This window comes from Culex quinquefasciatus, chromosome 3 (assembly GCF_015732765.1).
Source record: "Culex quinquefasciatus strain JHB chromosome 3, VPISU_Cqui_1.0_pri_paternal, whole genome shotgun sequence".
NCBI classification, from domain to species: domain Eukaryota; kingdom Metazoa; phylum Arthropoda; class Insecta; order Diptera; family Culicidae; genus Culex; species Culex quinquefasciatus.
Window position 1 is genome coordinate 49,282,669 of NC_051863.1, and position 22,242 is coordinate 49,304,910.

General features: G+C 37.3%; 1 pseudogene; it reads left to right on the forward strand.

The window, feature by feature from the left end:
- Nucleotides 1–985: 985 nt before the first annotated feature.
- LOC119768947 overlaps nucleotides 986–22,242 on the forward strand; it is a 32,376-nt pseudogene continuing 11,119 nt past the window's right edge.

Genomic DNA, 22,242 nt, shown 5'->3' on the forward strand with positions numbered 1-22,242 from the left:
ACGAAGAATTGCAGATGTTCGTTGACGCAGATTGGGCTGGAAATTCACGGGACCGGAAGTCCAACTCTGGCGTACTGTTGTAGTTCGGAAACGTTGGATAAAGTACACAAATAAGCCAAAAAACCATCTGAAATTAATCGACACAGTTGAAAAAGCCACATTTTGTTATTTAAAGCAAAAAGTAAAACAATACTGATGAACCGTTCTTTTCTGCTTCCATTTTAGTTTGTTGACATTCGGCGTCGCGTTTTTCATTCTTTCAAACAATGCTTCTGTCATAGTTTCGTAGCATGCGTTGACCGTTAAAACTGAGATTTAGAAGGATTCCGGCGTCGCCGGATGTTTCGGCTTTGCGCAAGCTCAGGGTTGAACGGATGACCATGAACCCTTAGAGAAAAATGTTCCTTGGACCACCCCCGACACGGCTACCTAGTGTAAGTGTGGGTTAAAGTTTGTCGCTCAGCTTGTAGGAGCGTTTGAAGTAAAATCACGCATTTCCCATAGTAATTTACATGTAAACTTTAACCCCCGAGCGACAAGCCAGTTTTCAACCAAATGAGCTCAAATTTGGTATGAGAGTCCCTATGGATACCCTCTACAAGATGGACCTTATTTCAGCCGGATCCGAGCACTTTCGAAAAAAATGACCCACCCTAATGCTCACCCAACCAGCTTCCATTGCTTCCTGCTGGGACCCGCGATCACCACGCATCATCGAGACCTCGCTGAGACAATGATCGCGCGGACAAACGTCGTCATCAAGCGGCACCCAGGGAATCGACGACCTGTCCGACCGACCGACCTGGCGCGGGAGATTTATTACACGCGGTTCTGAAACTAATTTATCATTTAATGAAGTGATTGTTACTATTGGCTAGAAAAGTTTTATTGCCTATCACTTCGCGCGGCCACGGAATGCCACGTCGACCGACAACGGGACGGGACGGGACCGTTTTGGTGCCGTTTTAATGATCCGGTCAGCGAGATGGACACGGCACGGTGGGTTAAAAGTTGGTTGTTATAAAAAAAAAAACTGTTTTATTCTACAAGTGGTAAACAGCAAAAAAAATCATGGTAATATTACATCTGGGAAGGGGTACATCTTTTATGTAAGAAAAAATGTGTAATTTTACCTCTGAAAACGTGTAATTTTACCACTTTTCTGATGTAATGTCACTTTTTCAGTCTTAATTGAGGTAAAATTACGCCATAAAAGAGGTAATATTCAACCTTTCAAAATTACACCTTCAAAATTTACACAATTTTTTACTGTGTAGTTAACAATCCCTTTAATGGACTTTGGATATTGAAAAATTCTCGGAGATTTCGGTCATTGTTTTTTTTTGTATCGACTGAAACTTTTTTAGTGCTTTTGGTATGTCCAAAGAAGCCATTTTGCATCATTAATTTGTCAATACAATTTTCATACAAATTTGGCAGCTCTCCATACTGTATGAAAATTCAAAAATCTGTACCTTTTGAAGGATTTTTTTTATCGGTTTTGTTTTTTTGGCAAGGTTGTAGGTTGGATAAGACTACACAGAAAAAAAATTATAGACGGTAAAAATTTGTTTGGTGATTTTTAATTTAACTTTTTGTCACTTTTCAAAAAACTTTTGATTTGCAAACAAACACTTTTTTTAATATTTTGTATTTTCGGATATGTCATAGATGACATCAAATGCCAACTTTTCAGAAATTTCTAAAGTGTGCAAAAAATCTTTGACCGAGTTATGAATTTTTTAAACAATACTGATTAAAAAAAATCGAAGCATTGGTCGCAAATAATTTTTAACTGCACCGTTTTCGTCATTTTAAGGTAACTTTTTTGAAAATAGTCGCAGTTGTTCATTTTTTTTTAAATTAGTGCAAATGTTTGTCCACCCTTGAAAAAAAAAAGCTGAGAAAAATCACTATATTTAGTTTTTTGAATTTTGTTGATACAATTCTACGTTGCTGAGATATTGCCATGCAAAGATTTAAAAACAGGAAAATTGATGTTTTCTAAGTCCCACCCAAACAACACACCATTTTCTAATGTCGCAACTAATAAACCGATTTTCAATGTTAAAATATGAAAAGTTAATGAAATTTTTGATCTTTCCGAAAATAAAACTATTTTAAAAAAAGTTACCTAAAAATGGCTATGATTTGAAAAATGTGCTCTAAACAAAAATTTCCATAAAGTACTTTTTGTTTGCAAATTCGATTTTAAATCGAAAAATGAAGTTGAAATTTTTTTGTGATCAATATTTAGTTTTTTTTTTTAATCAGTATTGATTCAAAAATCATTACTCAGTCAAAGTTTTTTTGCCCATTCTGGAAATTTCTTAAAAGTAAAACATATAAAAAATAAGAATAGTATTTTTTTGCAAACCAAGTTTGACAAAAAGTGAGATTAAAAATCACCAAACTTTTTTACAGTGTTTCATTTTTTTTCAGTGTAGTCCTTATCCATTTCTACAACTTTGCCGAAGACACCAAATCGATAAAAAAAAATCATTCAAAAGATACAGATTTTTGAATTTTCACATATTATTTTTGTAGCTGACAAATTTGTATGGAAAATTATATGGACAAATTAAAAATGCAAAATGGCTTCTTTGGGCATACCGAAAGCACCAAAAAAGTTTCAGCTGGATTAAAAAATACAATAATTAAAATAAAAGAAATAAGACCGATTTCGTAGAGAACTGCTCCATATTTTATTTTTACTCTGTGATTCTTTTGTTGTAAAAAAAAACTTTTTTTTAAGAATCAAACTTAATTAGGCTTGACCTTTTGGTTCCATTAGAGTCAAGGGCATAAATTGAATTAAAAAAATTGCCGAAAAATGTATAACGTCATGATTCGAATTCCCGGACGCTTCGAAACCCGGACATCTCATCTTGTCTTATCAATTATTTGAATATAAGTTTGCATAATAATTGTCAAAACTGTGTTATTTGACGAATTCTAACATCAACTTTCATTTCAAATTGGTTTGGACGCTGTAGTCAATGCCAAAACAATTGAATAAAATAAAAATATGAGTTTACCAAAAATGAGAAACATTTCACCGGGAAGGCAAAGCAGAAAATTATGGTTCTGATTTCTTTAAATTCTAGTCAAATTCTGTACAAGATTTTGATTGTTTTGATGTTACAGCTTATTTGAGACCTAACTAAAATTTCAATCCAAATTCGTGCGATTCGTAAGAAAAAACGAGTGTCCGGAATTCGAAGCAAAAGTGTCCGGAATTCGAATTAGCTTCTTTCAGTGTCCGGGATTCGAAGCACATCAAGTCAATTTAATCTTAAAATTCTGATGAAAAATTGTTAGAAAAGACATATTTGGCATGAAGTTTGTGACAATTATATAACAATGCAGCAGAAAAAAATGAGTTGAAAATTTCTCATTTCCCGGTAAGTCTTGGTCGTAAGTATTTGTTTTATTCTAAAATCATGAAAAATTATAATGCTTGAATTTCAAATCATTTCATCAAATTTCTTTTTTTTTACATTTAAAACAACATTAGAAACACCGTGATCTCCCCGTTTTGGCCCTCCCTCGATCGATGAAGACCAGTGGGAATGGATGACGAGAGTGGTGAAGGTGGGCTTCCTTCCCGCTCCTCCGTTTAGAATGATAGATAGATCTGTGATCTGCGATCTGACCGATGCTGATGATGGGCCACGCCGATAGCTCGGGATGAGTGACGATGGCGGTGGGTGACTCTCGCAGGCTGGACATATACTTTGAGAAGGAGAGGTGAAACTGGCAACATTTTTGGTCCGAAACTTCCTACACTTTCCAGTTTAGTGTTGAAGCACAGCAAGGAAAAACTAGAAGAATTAAATTTAGATTTTATTCCAAATTTATTCATTTTGTTAATTTTTTCATTGCTAAATAAGAAAAAAATAACCACAGAATGTGCTGAAATTATTTTTTTTAAATCTACTGTGCTAATTTAATATTCATCACGCGATCGTCGTAGGGCTCATCTACTTATTTGCTTGATTGATCTATAGTCTCTTGAAGACCATTTGCGTTCATCAGCTTGATTTGTTTCTGCTAACTCCTAGCGACGACACAAACCTTGCATTCAATCATAAACATTGTAAGTATTTTTTGTAGGATGATATTTTGAAAGGTTGAATTTAAATTTGATTTAAAAAAATGTTGCAATGAAATTCGAATGTTGCAAACCATTGTCCAAAGTCAAATTTTATTTTAATTGCCAGATTTACCAATCTGCCACTATCAAAAAGAAAGATCATTACAGTTCAGACCAAATGATTGAATTCCGATTCTCTGGAACCGGCAAGTACAATTTCAATTCAATATATCAACATCGGATGAATTAACTGGGAATTAATTAATTTGGTTTCGAGCTCAAACAAAGAGCCGGGCCAACCACCCACGCATGAATCTGCTCTGTCCTGCTATAGGCCACATCACAAAGCTCCCATGGCCAGCTCGGCAAACAGAGCTCGGCTTTAATTATCTCGCCAATTATTGTCAGCACCGGTAACCGCAATGCAAAGCAATGGCAGGTATTATTGGCTTTCGAGGGAAAATGTGGTTGCCGCGGAGGGAACCCTATTGTTGAGTGTCCTTAAGGCTTAAAACCACACTGAACTGAAACGCACAGGACGAACAATGATGTTTGCACTTTCCTCAATGCATGTGCAACGAAACAGTAATTGATCTCAAGATGATTGTGTTCTGAAAGTTTACACACGAGCAGTCAATTGAACTAAAAATTGTTCTTTAACAACTTATTTCCTCCAACTGTAATGCAACAAAGGAGTAATTCTCGTCGTTTTCGCAAATCGACTTTTCAAAGCATTTTTTATTTGGATGAAACTTTGTCCATTCCTTAGGTCCAATAACGACATTTTTCATCATTGGTTTCTCGATACAAATTTGTATGGATGAACACTATAGAGAAGTATGGTCAAAAAATATGCCGCCGAGTTATGAATTTTTGGAAAAATTGAAATTTGGAGCAGCCCATAGCTCGGTACAGACCTTCAAAGTTTGGCATTTTTTTTTCTAAAAATCGGCCCCGGCAAAAAAGAGGCCGTCCATGTCGCCTTCGACAGACACGGATGACGAATGACGAAACAAAGAGAATCGCAGTTACATAAAATTCCTATCTCATCACTAGAGGTGGGCAAAACCGTTTTTTTTAGGAGCCGCTCATTTTGGATCGCTCATTAAAAAGAGCGGCACTTTTGAACGGCTCTTTCGTTTTTTTTTTTTCAAAACTTCGATGAACATTTTTTTTAAATGGTTTAATTTTTTAAGTTATTCCAATGGACTTTTATAAATTATTTGAATGAAAAAAAAAACTAAAAACGAGAAGATGCGCTGTTATTGTTATTCCAATGGACTTTTATAAATTATTTGAATGAAAAAAAACTAAAAACGAGAAGATGCGCTTTTAAACCATATGTCTTGGCGATCTCTATGTCAAGATTTCTACTTGAACCTAAATGTTTTAAGAATTGAACGGCATCCAAACTTAAATCCAGGATTTTTTTTTAAATATTCCCATTAATTTTCAAATTGCCCTTAATTATGACAAAATTAAACAAATCTCGGGTGAGTTTTCAAAAAGCCGTGAGAGCCACCGTGACCTCCGACACTAATATTAGTTTTTTTCCAAATTGTAACAACATTTCATTTATTTTCAGTTTGAGGCGCTTGAAAGACGTGTAGATAAACAATCTTATGCATAAAGTATGTCACGCTCTAGGCGGGGAGGGGGGTCTGAGCAAGTGTGACATTGCATGTTATAAGTATAGGAAAAGCGTGACAAAGGGGGGGAGGGGGGGTAAATTTTGGCTGATTTTTGCGTGACGTACTTTATGGATGAAGCCTAAGCATTTTTGAAATTGGTTTTTCGTAAGTAGGTCGAATACCGAAGCAAAAAAGGCTTTGTTAACCGTTGGCTCTTACGTCTTTTTGAATACTAATCCGAGAAATGCTGATGTATTATTTTGAGAAAACATTCTGCATTTTTTTTTATATTCTGATGATTTTTTTTTCACAAATCTCTGAACTTTTTAATAGTTTTGCCTTCCTCACTAAGGTAAGGCTATAATCCAGCTCTAAAAATGAAATTTGTATAAAAACGTCGTAGACCCACCTCCAATAGAGTGTAACAAAAATGACTTTTTGGCGGGCATTCAGGGGTTTGTTCCGGTGGGCATACTGAGCCTAAATCCAAAATATGAGCTTGATTGGACGTAACAGGAGCTGGCGCTCCGCCCTTCAATTTTAAATGGGATTTAACCCGTAAAAAAAGATTTTTTCAAAAATGTCACTTTTTGAGGCATTTTGGCCACCAATGCGTTTACCAAAAACATCACTGGCGTGTAGGCCAGATCCTTGCGCATCTTTTGGTATATATAACATTGAAGTTTGGAGCATCCTGGAGCTCGGTACAGACCTTCAAAGTTTGGCATTTTTTCGAAAAATCGGCCCCGGCAAAAAAGATATGCGTCGCACCTCGCGACGCCCGAGACGCCATTTGATTTTGCTGGGACCGATTTTTCGAAAAAATGCCAAACTTTGAAGGTCTGTACTGAGCTCCAGGATGCTCCAAACTTCAATGTTATATATACCAAAAGATGCGCAAGGATCTGGCCTACACGCCAGTGATGTTTTTGGTAAACGCATTGGTGGCCAAAATGCCTCAAAAAGTGACATTTTTGAAAAAATCTTTTTTTACGGGTTAAATCCCATTTAAAATTGAAGGGCGGAGCGCCAGCTCCTGTTACGTCCAATCAAGCTCATATTTTTGATTTAGGCTCAGTATGCCCACCGGAACAAACCCCTGAATGCCCGCCAAAAAGTCATTTTTGTTACATCCTAACCTCCATGTATACATATCGACTCAAAATCGAAAACTGAACAAATTTCTGTGTGTGTGTGTGTGTGTGTGTGTGTGTGTGTGTGTGTGTGTGTGTGTGTGTGTGTGTGTGTGTGTGTGTGTGTGTGTGTGTGTGTGTGTATGTATGTATGTGACCAACAAACTAGCTCATGTTTCTCGGCACTGGCTAAACCGATTTGACCCGAACCTGTTGCATTCGACTTGGTTTAAGGTCACATAGAACGAATTTTATACAGATTGAAGTTTCGATAAGTAGTTCAAAAGTTATGTATAAAAATGTGTTTTCACATATATCCGGATATCACTTAAATGTATGTAAACTATTTCCGGATCCACCATCCCACCCATCGTTGGTTAGGTTATCAAAAGACCTTTCCTACGAGTTCAAAACATTGAAGATCTGGCAACCCTGTCTCGAGATATGGCCACTTAAGTGATATTGATGTACTTTTTGGACGCTGGATCTCACTTAAATGTATGTAAACTATTTCCGGATCCACCATCCCACCCATCGTTAATTAGGTTATCAAAAGACCTTTCCAACGAGTTCAAAACATTGAAGATCTGGCAATCCTGTCTCGAGATATGTCCACATAAGTGATATTGATGTACTTTTTTATTCCGGATCTAAATCATAGATGAAATTTTTGTACAATTCCATCATATCAGCTATTGTCGGTAATAAGTGAGGAAGGCATCTTTTCTTTTTTTTTTTTGGGAGCCATGGTTCGTTCGCTCTTTTTAGTGAACCGGCTCTTTAAACAGCTCGCCCTTTTTTCCCACCTCTAAAAAACATGAAAAAAAATGAAAAGGCCAAAGTTAACGATGGGAGGTGGTAGAACAAGCCAAATACTATCAGAAACAAACATAAAGTAAACATCGTCGCCGTCGTGCTAACTTGTCGTACGTGCATTTTGGGCCAAATTGAGTTAAGAACGCCATTTTGTACAGCCTCATCTTTTGACCTTCACAGATCCCCAAAATTCGATTTCGATCCTGAGGTATTCAATGAAAACCAAAAAGGCTTAGAAATTTTTTGTCACTTTTCATATGAAAGAAGTTTTAATTATGTCGTGCTATCTTGTCACTCCCTGAAAATTGATGTAAGTGTGACAACTGGCCAAAGGGATTTCAGGTCAGAACGCGTTTGACGCACGTACAAGTTATACTACCGTAAACATTTGTAATTATAACTCGGGACTCCAGCAACCAACTTCAACCAAACTTCGGGACAATGCACATAATGTTCAGCCAAACAACACGTGTTTGTTATTGTTTACATTGCGTGCTCTGGTTTTGTTTATTCTAGGTCAAACATTAAAACGCGTTTTTCTCGGAACGTCGAAATGGCGGGTGCGACAAGATAGCACGACGACGTCGACATGATAAATGTAAGTAAAAATTCTAAAAATTTAACAATAAAAGCATAAAACAAGAAAAGTTATGTTTTTGTAGAACAAAAGTTGCTCAACAAGGCTGAATAAGGCAAAAATTTAAAAAAAATATGGCATTTGGGGGTTAATTTGTCGAAGAAAATTTGAAGATTAGATCTTAAGTTGCTGAAATCCAGCCAAAATAAACTGGAAAAATGGGTTGTTTAGGTTATAACACAAATAACTTTTTTTTGTCGATTTCTCAGAAAGAAATTCGAGCCAGTTAGAACCGCTTTTATATTTATATTTCCTCCGAAAATACTTTTTTGAGCTGGATGTACTGATGTATTGATCTGTCACTTGGAAAAATCAAGGTTACTTCAAGAATAGTAGGAAATTTCTCAATGGTTGTTCAACATGTTAAAAAATGCCAAAAAACCAACTGCAGTTTAAATGTTAATATGTCTGCAGTTATAAGTCTATTTTTTTTAACGAAAACAAAAAACAGGAGAGCCACTCAAAGTTTTAGATTAATAAAAAAATACAAAAATTATCAACACAACATCTGAGGGTTACTATTCTAGTATTCCAAAATACTCAGCTGTGCTGTTTCACACGATTCTGTTTCCCGTAGCCTAATCAGCTCCAACAGCTCCTTCCAAGATGCAAACCGCATGCATTGGTCCAGCTGAGCCTCCCCCGATTCCAGCTAGACTGCTCGACGACTATAGCTTCCAGCTATCCCTGTCATGACCGTCGTCGGTTCACACGAGCTCCATTTTCGAAGCACTCGGCGAGAGAAATCGCCACTCCAAATCTAATCGAACGTGTGGGGGACCTTTTCCTGCAATTGGATTATAAATTATTCAATCGAACGAACGAAGCAGGTGAAATGTTCAATTTTGCCTCTCATCGAGCAGATCATCGGTTCGGATGGCTGAGCAGTGCACTTAAACTCACTTCTCACGAGTTGTTGTGGCGATCCCGCGTTCGGTTAATGTGAGCATCAGATTAGCTATGCAGTCATTGAGTTCGAATGTTTTTGGGGAGGACGGGAAGAGGGTTGTGCTGGAGGATTCATTATTGGGACCGTCGAAGAGCAAAGGATTGAGATGTGCTCGAGATAAGGCTTGCGGGGGCGTCCCGAGTTTGAGACAAGTCTAATTCATAAAAACAAACACATTAAATGTGAAATGCCTCTATTTTCAATGCAATATTTAGTTTGAGCTAGAAAACAAAATTCAGCTAATTACAAAAAATAACATACATAGACAGTATTATCATCTGACTAGATCTCTTTTGAACTCGGAACCAAATTCGCATGGCCCGGAACGAAACACGCTCTTTCTCTTCTGGCTACCGCAATAATCTTGAAACGGGCGAAGATTCACCGTATTGATCTGGAACCAAACACACACACACATTTCCTCTACGTACACGAGGCCCATATAAGTGGAGAAACCCAAACTCAGATATTCCGATTCCGAGTTGGCTCGTTTATCCAGAACAAATCGTCCATAAATTTACCGCAATTAACATCCCGTGCATAATCAAGAAATGTACATTCATACACACGTACAGAAGCCAAGAGGAAGCTGTGTGTGTGTGTGTGTTTGTGTGTGTGTGCCATGTCCCGATATCGCATTCCAATCTACGAAATTCCGGTTGATTGCCAACGGTGCTGAAAGCTCTCAATTTAATACTTCACCCCTCCCTGGTCACCTGTGGTCACTTTCCTGAATGGAGCCTACGAACTCCACTCTGGCAGCAGCAGTGACCGGTTGGTATGGTTCCCACTGTGCACATGGGGTAAAAACTAAAAACTAAAAACTAAAAACTAAAAACTAAAAACTAAAAACTAAAAACTAAAAACTAAAAACTAAAAACTAAAAACTAAAAACTAAAAACTAAAAACTAAAAACTAAAAACTAAAAACTAAAAACTAAAAACTAAAAACTAAAAACTAAAAACTAAAAACTAAAAACTAAAAACTAAAAACTAAAAACTAAAAACTAAAAACTAAAAACTAAAAACTAAAAACTAAAAACTAAAAACTAAAAACTAAAAACTAAAAACTAAAAAGTAAAAACTAAAAACTAAAAACTAAAAACTAAAAACTAAAAACTAAAAACTAAAAACAACAAAAGACAAAAGACAAAAGACAAAAGACAAAAGACAAAAGACAAAAGACAAAAGACAAAAGACAAAAGACAAAAGACAAAAGACAAAAGACAAAAGACAAAAGACAAAAGACAAAAGACAAAAGACAAAAGACAAAAGACAAAAGACAAAAGACAAAAGACAAAAGACAAAAGACAAAAGACAAAAGACAAAAGACAAAAGACAAAAGACAAAAGACAAAAGACAAAAGACAAAAGACAAAAGACAAAAGACAAAAGACAAAAGACAAAAGACAAAAGACAAAAGACAAAAGACAAAAGACAAAAGACAAAAGACAAAGACAAAAGACAAAAGACAAAAGACAAAAGACAAAAGACAAAAGACAAAAGACAAAAGACAAAAGACAAAAGACAAAAGACAAAAGACAAAAGACAAAAGACAAAAGACAAAAGACAAAAGACAAAAGACAAAAGACAAAAGACAAAAGACAAAAGACAAAAGACAAAAGACAAAAGACAAAAGACAAAAGACAAAGACAAAAGACAAAAGACAAAAGACAAAAGACAAAAGACAAAGACAAAAGACAAAAGACAAAAGACAAAAGACAAAAGACAAAAGACAAAAGACAAAAGACAAAAGACAAAAGACAAAAGACAAAAGACAAAAGACAAAAGACAAAAGACAAAAGACAAAAGACAAAAGACAAAAGACAAAAGACAAAAGACAAAAGACAAAAGACAAAAGACAAAAGACAAAAGACAAAAGACAAAAGACAAAAGACAAAAGACAAAAGACAAAAGACAAAAGACAAAAGACAAAAGACAAAAGACAAAAGACAAAAGACAAAAGACAAAAGACAAAAGACAAAAGACAAAAGACAAAAGACAAAAGACAAAAGACAAAAGACAAAAGACAAAAGACAAAAGACAAAAGACAAAAGACAAAAGACAAAAGACAAAAGACAAAAGGCAGTTTGTAAAAAATAGGTTTTATATTCAAATTTAACCCACCATGCCAGGATTTGCTCCGTGGAGTTGCGGGTGTTGCTGGCCATGTTGTTGTTGTTTTGTGTGACTTTCATTGAAGAGACGCACTTCAGCCACTGCCGTATTCGAACCCGGACAGCTGAACAGGAGACCCCGGACATATGTTTGTGGCCACCGTCACCGCACCGATAAATTAGCATCCCTGGCCCAAAGTCACCCCCTCACCTCGGTGTTGGAGTTTTTTGGGCATATTTTGGCGCACTCCGCTGGAATCCGTAGGCCCTTAATTTGGTCACACAGTCGGCGGCCTTGGCCACGGGAACTGGGGGGCACCCCCCGCTGAGAGTAATTCCGCACGAGTTTCCCAAATTCGTTAATGATACTATGAGAGCGAGAGAGTGGGGCGAGCTTTTTGGGGGAAATTTATTCGGCCGGTCCGGGGGACACGAAATGAATCGATAAATTATGATACAGGTTTCGTGCGGAACGTGCAGGTTGCACAGACTGGAAAACCTTTACTATGGGTACCTATAACTAATGACCCCATGATTGTGGACGTGGTCCAACCTCCTCCCATCTATTGGAACAAACAATCTGGGGCTTACGAGATGGTTGCATGGTTGATTACTTTGTGGTTTTGAGGGGGTGCAATGATTGTTTGCATTTCGACACATTCGACAGGTTGATTGCAAATGATTGAAACCAACATGATAATGGAAATCAAAGGCAATAATAAGCCTTCAAAAATAAGTAGCAATTAAGGTAATTAATCAAAACTTAATTTCTGTCGCAAAGTTGGACTGTTGGCGCAGATCAATCAAGCAAATGACATATTTTTCTTCAAAAATTGTTGCCCTTTCTGGACCCAACTGTTTTAATGTTGAAATAGAACAAATAAATAAATCCATTTGCACGAATCCGAGGTCCATTTTTCGATATATCTTGATGGTGAAGCGGTAAGATCTCTTCCAATTTTGGATTCTCACTTTAAAAACATTTTTGAAATATTTTTAAGCTGAAAACAGTGAATAGGTAGAAATGTAGTTGCAAACAGACTTTAATTTAAAGTTGGCCAATTTAATGGCTTACTCAAACTTTCAAAAATTAAACAAAAATATCAATAAAAAAAAACAAAAAAATATTTTTAAATCAGTTGTCATTTCTAGTGAAAATTTAGTGAAAATTTAATGTATTGAACTGAACTGATGCAAAAAGATATCGAGATTTCATAAATGTACGTTTTTTACAGTAATTTACAAAGACCATTAGACAAAGACAAAACATTCTAGTATATATCTTTATGAAACATCTTCAAACAATCATTCAAAAGAATACAACTTTTTTCGTACAGCCGCGATAACTCGTGATAGCTCTACAACTTTGTACAACATTTCTACACTCTATAAAAAACCCTAGAAAAATCACAACATTTAAAAATGATTTTTTTTTTGTTCAAAAAAATTACATTTGTGAGTTTCCCATAAAATTATACGTTCCAAAAATTTTTGCAATGGACGAAAACTAACTTCTTAGGACAAATTTTCACGCAAATCACAGAGGGATCGGGGCAATTTTTTCCGATCTCGTGTGAATTTTCAGAGATTAACCCAACTTGAATAATAAACATAAGATGTTTTGGGATTATTTTTAATTTTTTGGTCATTCTCTGCACTAAACAAAATGTATATAATAGAAATCATACTTTTGTGATTCAATGGAACATTAACAAATTGCAGTATTTTCTTGAATTGACATTTATGTGTCATTGTCTAAAGAATCAACTATCAGGATGGTTTTGGAAATTTTGACGTTAACAATGTTCAGAAAAATGTTTAAGCAAATGTTTTATTTTTTAGGAGAGACACACCATCGAGCATTTTGCTTAGGCTTTTTACAACATCTGAGGCTATTTCCAAAAACAAAACTGAGAGAAGAAAATAATCGTTGAATCACCTTTAAATCTTACTTACTTTTTTACTTACTTTTACTGCTCGTACAACCTCCGGGTCATGAGCTGTCTCCAGATGCGCTGCCACTGGACTCGGTCCTGGGCTGCTACTCTCCAATTCCGCTGCGGAACTCCCACACTTTCCAGATCTTCCTCCACTTGGTTCAACCACCGTGCACGTTGCGCCCCCCTCCGCCGCGTTCCAGCCGGCTCCGAATTAAACACCAACTTCACCGGATTGATAGTCTGGTTCGGTTGGCGCGCATCCAGCGCGTCCGGCATTCTTGCGACGTGTCCGGCCCACCGGATTCGGCCAGCCTTGGCGACCTTCCGAATACTTGGCTTGCCGTAGAGTTGCGCCAGCTCGTGGTTCATCCTTCTCCTCCATACAGTGTTCTCACGCACGCCGCCAAAGATCGTCCTAAGCACTCGCCGTTCAAAACTTCAAGCGCTTGCAGGTCCTCCTCGAGCATCGTCCACGTCTCGTGCCCGTAGAGGACGACGGGTCTTATCAGCGTTTCGTACATGGTACACTTTGTACGCCGGAAAGGTGACCAGACCGTAAGGTCTTGTGGAGTCCGTAGTAGGCACGACTACCGGTGATGATGCGCCTCCGAATTTCTCTGCTGCAGTTGTTGTCCGACGTAACCAACGATCCGAGGTACACAAACTCCTCTACAACCTCGAACTCGTCGCCGTCGATCGTCACGCTCGGTCCTATGCGAGTCCTAAGGGACTCGGTTCCTCCTGCCAGCAGATACTTCGTCTTCGCAACATTCACCTTCAATCCAACCTTATCCGCTTCCCGCTTCAATTCGGTGTACCGCCTGGCCACCTCCTCGAACGTTCTGCCGACAATGTCCATGTCGTCGGCATAGCAGATGAACTGGCTGGACCGGTTGATGATCGTGCCCCGCATGTTGAAGCCCGCCCGCCTCATAACACCTTCAAGCCCAATGTTGAAACAGAGGCCGGAGATACCGTCGCCTTGTCGCAGTCCCTTGCGCGATTCGATCGGGTCGGACATCGCTCCCGAAATCTTCACGCTGCACCGCGCCCCGTCCATCGTCGATTTCACCATTCTGATCAGCTTCCCGGGAAAGCCGTGCTCGTATATGATCTTCCAGAGTCCTGATTTTCGGTTCAATGATCAGAAATCACACACTCATCGCCGAACGATTTTTTGCCGACTGGAGCGCGCAACCATTCGCGAGCGATCATGACTCGCTAGCTGCCAGCGGCTTGGTCAATCGTTTGACACAGCGATACAAATACCTCGTGATTTTTTTTGCCTGCTCCGTCCGCCGACCAGAGTCTCAAAGAAATTTGTTCAGAGAGAAGAGAATCTAACAAAATTCCAGCGCGGCGCTCTTTTGGCCTGCACCACAAGATTTTGCTGTCAACTTGTATTTGGCAAGGTGAAAATGTCTGCCAAATGTGTCTCCAAAGTTTATTAAATGATCAAAACAATGCCGATTGCAGACTACTTTGAATCTGCCTTGAGCGACATAGCGCTATCGGCCTCTCTGTGCCATTCTCTGTACGACCCGATTGGAGTGAGAAGGAGAGCGGAAGAGAGAGTTTCAGTAGCGATTGGCGTGGAAGTAACAACCGGTAGGAATTGATCAGAGCAGTTTTGCGTCGCGATCGATTCGTGCTCGCGAGAGAAAGGGTCTGTTTTGAGTATGTATTTTTCTTTCAGAAACCAAAAACTGAACTTGTTTCATTTGAAAATTTCTGTTTTCGTTGAAATGTCTGAAAAAAAAACTGTCTATTTTCTGCAACAAATAATACCTTACCCCCTTACCGCCAACCAGTTGCCAGGGAAATTCCCTCTCCAATGATGAATGAGTGCCGTGATTGGGTGTGCAAATGTGCGTCCGAAAACAAATTGAAATTCAAGCTTTCGCTCTACCAACGCGCCACCGAGCCATTTCATTGGCACGAAACCGATCGAATTTCCAATGAATTAGAGCAAACTCGTGATGTGATTAAAAAAAAGCGGAGAGCTCCCTGTAATTGGCATTCTGGACGGGATCCTTTTGATTGTGAAACGAAGGGGGAAGAGGAAAACCCGGGCAGGTGATAAATTTCATCCTCATTAATTTCATTTCCCGTCAAAGCTTCCATTGTTGGATGGTAAGGTGGCAAGGGGGGTGGGAGAGAGGAAACCGGAAGGAAGCATCCTTCGAACACTCACCTGCACACAAACCGGAAGGTACGTGTTTTCCAACAATGAGAGTTCCTCTTTTGGAAAAAGGGGGCCAATAAATTACAACCGCACTGTCGCGTGCTTGAGGAAAATTTTCCTTCCGTTTTCCTTTGCTCACTTGGTGGGGAAGGAAAATGTTGAGTTATTTTTCAAAATTGGTTAAAACTATGTGAAAGTGTAAAAAAAAAGAAATATCAAATCATTCAATAAGTCAATATTTATTAATTCAAAATCTTAACAGTAATTTTCTTAATATTCACTCAAAAATTAAAAAAAAAAGAAATTAAATCCTACAAATTCTCAAAAGCTAATTCTCAACTTCTCAAAGTCAAAGTCAAAGTCAAAGTCAAAGTCAAAGTCAAAGTCAAAGTCAAAGTCAAAGTCAAAGTCAAAGTCAAAGTCAAAGTCAAAGTCAAAGTCAAAGTCAAAGTCAAAGTCAAAGTCAAAGTCAAAGTCAAAGTCAAAGTCAAAGTCAAAGTCAAAGTCAAAGTCAGTCAAAGTCAAAGTCAAAGTCAAAGTCAAAGTCAAAGTCAAAGTCAAAGTCAAAGTCAAAGTCAAAGTCAAAGTCAAAGTCAAAGTCAAAGTCAAAGTCAAAGTCAAAGTCAAAGTCAAAGTCAAAGTCAAAGTCAAAGTCAAAGTCAAAGTCAAAGTCAAAGTCAAAGTCAAAGTCAAAGTCAAAGTCAAAGTCAAAGTCAAAGTCAAAATCAAAGTCCAGAGTCCAGAGAGTCCAGAGAGTCCGGAGAGTCCGGAGAGTCCAGAGAGTCCAGAGAGTCCAGAGAGTCCAGAAAGTCCAGAGAGTCCAGAGAGTCCAGAGAGTCCAGAGAGTCCAGAGAGTCCAGAGAGTCCAGAGAGTCCAGAGACTCCAGAGTCCAGAGTCCAGAGCCCACAGACCAGAGTCCAGAGTCCAGAGGCAAAGGTTTTAAATTTTTAACTAACAAAACAACCCACAATCAGAATAAATTAAAGCAAGTTCAAATCGAGAACATGCCCAACTGGCTTTTTTTCAACCAACGAATCTCATTAGAATAGCTTCAAATTTGCATTCACCTCCAACCATTCCGTAAAACCACACAACATTCATTAATTATCGCTCATTAGAACCCATTAAAAGTGGCCAATTCGGGGGGCATCGCTTTGAGGAGGCACCCTTTCCCGAAAAGTGATGATGATTGGCATCTCTCCATCTCTGGCTTTGCCAAGGCAAGGAGTCCGTAACAAAAGGGCCACCATTTCCTGGAAGTTCCCACATTCATCTAGCCTCCTACCTTCTGCCGCTGCTGCCAAGTGTTATGTTGATGAATAATTTACCACGGATCTCTCTCACATGCTGGTTGGGATTCTTCGGGGGCAGGCTTCTTGAAGCTGATTAATTGGTACTCCCCTTGTGTGAGTTACAAAAAAATGTAAGAAAAAAGAGAGCAACAGTTGCCGCCACAATGTGGGCAAACCTCTGCGAGTTGGGACCTGGGCAGGATTGAGACGTCAGTCAAGCCAATCCCTGGAGAGTGGATTAATGACCGGTACACTGGAGTGTGGTGGACATGCTGTGGTGAAGTGTGTGCTTCATTAGATTAGTACTATTTTGTAATTCAGGTAGATTTACATTTGTTTATAAAAATAAAACCAAATAGACTAAATGTTAGGTTAGGAACCAAACTTCACATAACTGCTTCAAACTTACGACAGTGTGGCCAGATGACCCATATCTTAACATTTATCATTTTCCTGCCATTTCTATCGTAACTTTGCGCCGATATGGCCACACCTAATCCCAAGAGGCTGACCGGTAAGCTGCAATAACAAGTTGTTTACATCGACAAGCCTGATCGGCCCGTTTTCATAATCCGAGGCGGGAGTGTGCAGCACGCAACGAATGCTGCTCGCTGTCGACCATCGCGATAAGAAAACTAATTTGCTTTACATGCCTTACTGCAGCTACACTCAGTTGTGGAATTTTGCAACATTTCAGTAATTTTCTAGAATTTCATTTTTTTCAGTATTTTTAAACCTGTATTTTTATAATTGGATGAATCTTTGTGCACGAGTTTTCTATGTCATGAAAAAACAATTTGCATCATTAGTTTTTCCATACAATATTGTGGACTGGACTTTTTATCATAAAAAGTTATATTTTAGTTTCGATTTTTTTTATATGTTTGGGGTGCATATTTGTGCTGGAGTTTGCAAAACTGAAAAACTGCCAACCTTTTAGATTTTTATTTCCTTAAATTTAATTTTGGAATTTTAAAAATATGTGTGCCCCCAGTTTGCCCATTTGAAAAGGCAACACATGTTTTGAAATTATTATTGATAAAAGATTACAAATTTACACAAAAAAATATTTTTTAAGCATTGAAAATCGAACCAATAATTTCCGAGATATCGCAAGTTATCAAAAGAGTGCTAATAAAATGACACCGAGAAAAATCATTTTCCCCAAAAATAAATTTTGAGAGGCTGCATCTCAGCAAAATAAATATTTTCCCTTAAAGAGCACTCAGCTAGCAAAATCTAAACATATAAATATGAACCCTCATTGCAAAGGCTTATGAATTGATCTCAGTTGAAAGGTTCTCCAATTCTCTGAATTGCATGTCACCTGGAACAGAACTGCTAAATTGTAATAAAAACACAATTTGAAATTGAAAATAAAAAAAAGGTGCAGGTGGCTATGTCACACATGACCAACATGATAAAAAAAACTTATCTATAAGCTTATTGAATTTAATTTTTGACCTTGTTTACCTATATCCATTTATTTAAAATCCCTGTGAGCACCGGCTACAAAATGATATGGAAAATTTTGTCGAAATGACTATCCATTGTAAAATACCGGCCACCCCAAGTTTTGACCAGTTATTGCAATAGGGAACAAACCAAAGGCTCCCGTTCATTTTGGCTGGAAACTGTTCAGGAAAAAAACGTAATCGCTACTCTCAAACTTGCCTTATAGGAAATTTTCTCAGCATTCTGATGCTTCAAAGAGCAAAATTTTGCATTGAAAAATTGCTGAGAATTCTATTTTTTTTTTTGTTTTTTGCTTTAAATTCCTTTATTATTTATTGGAAACTTCTTAAATGGCAAGAAACTACTTTGTAGAAGGTTCCAAATCGCTAAACATTCTGAAAATTTAGCTTTTACTGAGTTTTTCCGCCGTGACGTTACAACGGTTTGACGTTTCTTTTTTCTGTTTTTTTTTTGCTGTAACTCGGAAATTTCCAAGAAAACACCTCAATATTATTACAGATTCAGAAAGTACGTTAAATTTGCCTTAAGAATCAACATTGGGCTAAAGATTTAACGTTTCGGTTGCTGTTCAACGTTGGAGAATTCTGTTCCTTCTGTATATTTTAGAAAAGGCTGTGATTCTGCACTGATAATCAACATTAACTTGACATTTTTGTGTTTTTTAACGTAATAAAAGCTGCTGAATCGAATGCCTTCATTGGTTTTTGAAAACAAAAAGTTTAGCAATTTTTGGAACCCACTGTAGGGTAGAGCAGTCATCAATGAGACACGGGGAACAATGATAAAATGGCTCTCACAAGTCGTAGTTTCAACCAATCAGGCTCATATTTGGGGGAAAGGTGTGTTTACTGGATACACGTCTGCCATATTAGTGGCTTTGGTTATGGACGCTCATTTTAAAAGTTATTCATAAATGTTTGATTCTGGGGTGTAAAAGTAAATAATGGACAAAAAATACTTTTTCGCTCGTAGGCTGCCGTTTACACAAAACTAATATTTCTTCAAATTTCTTTCGACGTTCCATAGGGATTAAGTTGGGCTACAATGTCCTTTCATTAGATTTGGCCAAAATTTTGAATATACCCAGAATCCAGGGCTGTCTCATTGTTCCCCACTCATTTCAGCCCATGGGTAACAATGAGACACATTGATTTTTCTTCGATAAACTTTTCAAAATCGATGGAAATCTTTCAAAACATGATGATTTTTGGCATATTTATGGAGTTTAAACTTCATTTAACCAAAAATACAAAGTTATTTGGTATTAATATATGGATTTTACAAAATTTAAATAATTTTTAGTATAACTTTTGTTATTAAAAGTTTCATGTTGGCAAAATTGCTCTAAAATGTTCAAGGCAAGTCACCTGCAATGGAACAATACAAAAACATGATGTTTTGCTAGAAAAATGTTGATTTTCGTAGAGTGTCTCATTGTTCCCCAGCTGTCTCATTGTTCCTGCCAAGTGCGTCTACAATGAGACAGTTGAATAACTCTGGCTGTAGATATCGGATCGATCTCATATGTTGGCCAATATTAGAACACATTAAAATAAAGATAATGGAACTAAAAGCTCATTAAAACATGCTGATGAAAAAATTAGAAAAATCGTTGAAAGTTGAAAACCAAAAGTGTCTCTTTGATGACTACTAGGGTGGGTACGTTTTTCAAAAAGTTCTCGGATCAAGTTTTAGTATGGTTCCCCTTGTAGGGCATGCCCATAGGGACTTTCATGCCAAATATCAGCCCATTTGGTTGTAAACTGGCTGCGCGCATCAGGGTTAAAGTTTACATGGGAATTACTATGGGAAACTGGAACTTTTTGTTCAAACGCTCCTACAGGTCTGGGAAAATCACGCGCCAACTTCTGGTATGGTCAGGCCTGTGGGGAATGGTCTGGAGAACACTTTTCCCGAAGAGAGCATATGGATTCGTTGTCCCTAGACCTGGCGCATCGGCAAACAATCCGATGTCTCCGGAATCAACGGTTTTCCCTCAAAAAGCATCAAATTTTCCTTAGCATGCTATGAAAGTTTGATGCACACCGCGACGCCATACGTCAGGCAGCTACCACGTGGTTGAAATATTTGCAAAAAATACAAATTTGCTATGCAAAGATTCTGAATTCGACTAAATAATATCAGGATTACTCGAAATGATCATTTTCTAGTTAAAAGAAGGTTTGCAATTGAATATTCCAGCCGTTTCTCACCCACGTGGTAGCTGCCTGACGTATGGCGTCGCGGTGTTCATCAAACTTTCACTCCGACTCCGACTCCGGCTTTCTGAGTTAAGCCGACTCCGGCACCGACTCCGGCTCCGGCTTTCCACAAATTGATGACTCCGGCTCCGACTCCGACTCCGGCCTTCAAACTCTAGCCGACTCCGACTCCGACTCCGACTCCAGCTTTCCACAAATTGTTGACTCCGGCTCCGACTCCAACTACGACACCTAATCTGTATTTAAAATATTTTAAAAAATTGAATTAATCACATCACTCACATTTCAGTTCACACTTGCGCGAATACTGTAAACCGGGGTGACATTTATGTTTGGGGTGTTTCACAAAATTATTTATACAAACAGAATGGTATGGAACCATACTAAGCTTGGTAGATAAGTGTTCGTTGTTCTATGTTATAGTTTTTAACGTTATTGAAACAAAAATCATAAATATCTTCAGATTTAAACGCATTTTCAGCATAACAATTTTCTAAATAAATTTAAATTTTGTTGTTTGAAAAATTGGAACTTTTTATTCAACTACTTTAAATTTACCTTCATTTTTTTTAAGTTTATATTCTAGCTACACTATTTTTTAATTGTATTTTTTTAATTAAATATTAAAAGAGAATTAGCCTTCATGATCGAATTGACATATAAAATCAATGTGCATAATTTTAAGCTGAAATTTTAAAGAAACACAGTAACTATCAAAGATATCAAAGTTTTGAAATAGACAATATTCAAAGTCACTATTTTTTAAAGCTTTTTTGAATTTATTTCAGAGGACGTACATGGAAATTGTGTGATCCAGCCTAGAACACACTTTAAACATATAAATCATGAGAAAATTCTAATATTTGAAAAATCAATTATAATTATATCAATTATATCATTTATGGTATTTTAAAAAGACTTGTTCAACGATAATATTTAATCATCCACTACACGCAAACATTTTTTGCTTCGACTTTTTTACGGAAGTTGTCATAACTCTGAAAAGAAAACAGTTAGAGTCCCACTTTTTGTATAAGGTCCTGTACAAAATTTATGCAAAGAAAACAAGACGTAAACTGATCTGATTGTTTCAATAGTTTTTTTTTTCAAAAAGCCAAAAAAAAACTTGCGAAAATCTTGTTAAATTTGAACAGGACCAAATACAATAAGTGGTACTCTAACTGATTTCTTTTCAGAGTTATGACAATTTCCGTAAATATAGGTCGAAATAGAAGTCGAAGCAAAAAATGTTCGCGTGTAGTGGATCCTTAGAATCAACACTTTAAGAGAAATTGTAAACATTGAAGTAATCGATACATCTAATAAATTCAATGATTATTTAAAAAAATAGTTGCAACTTATTTTCGATTTTTTGTTTGTTTCAAATGTTTCAGCACGACACTTTGATTTATTTTTATTTACATACAAAATGAACATGTTGCGTTCCAAGTAGTAGATTGATATAATAGGTGATAATTTATATGAAGAGTTATAATGTCAATTTTACAAATTTTTAAGAACATTTTTTTTCGTTATATACTGATAGTAAACCTTTATTTTCCTATTGAAAATGATCTACTTAGAACCTTAGCAATTCTATGGTAATATATTGACATTCAGTTGAATTAAAAGTTTGCAAAATTAAGTTTAGCCCGCCCGTGTGGATCAATCGGACCGCGCACTGGACTCACAATCCAGAGGTCGCTGGTTCGAATCCCGCGGCGGGCGCTCTAAAATTCTTTGTGTAAA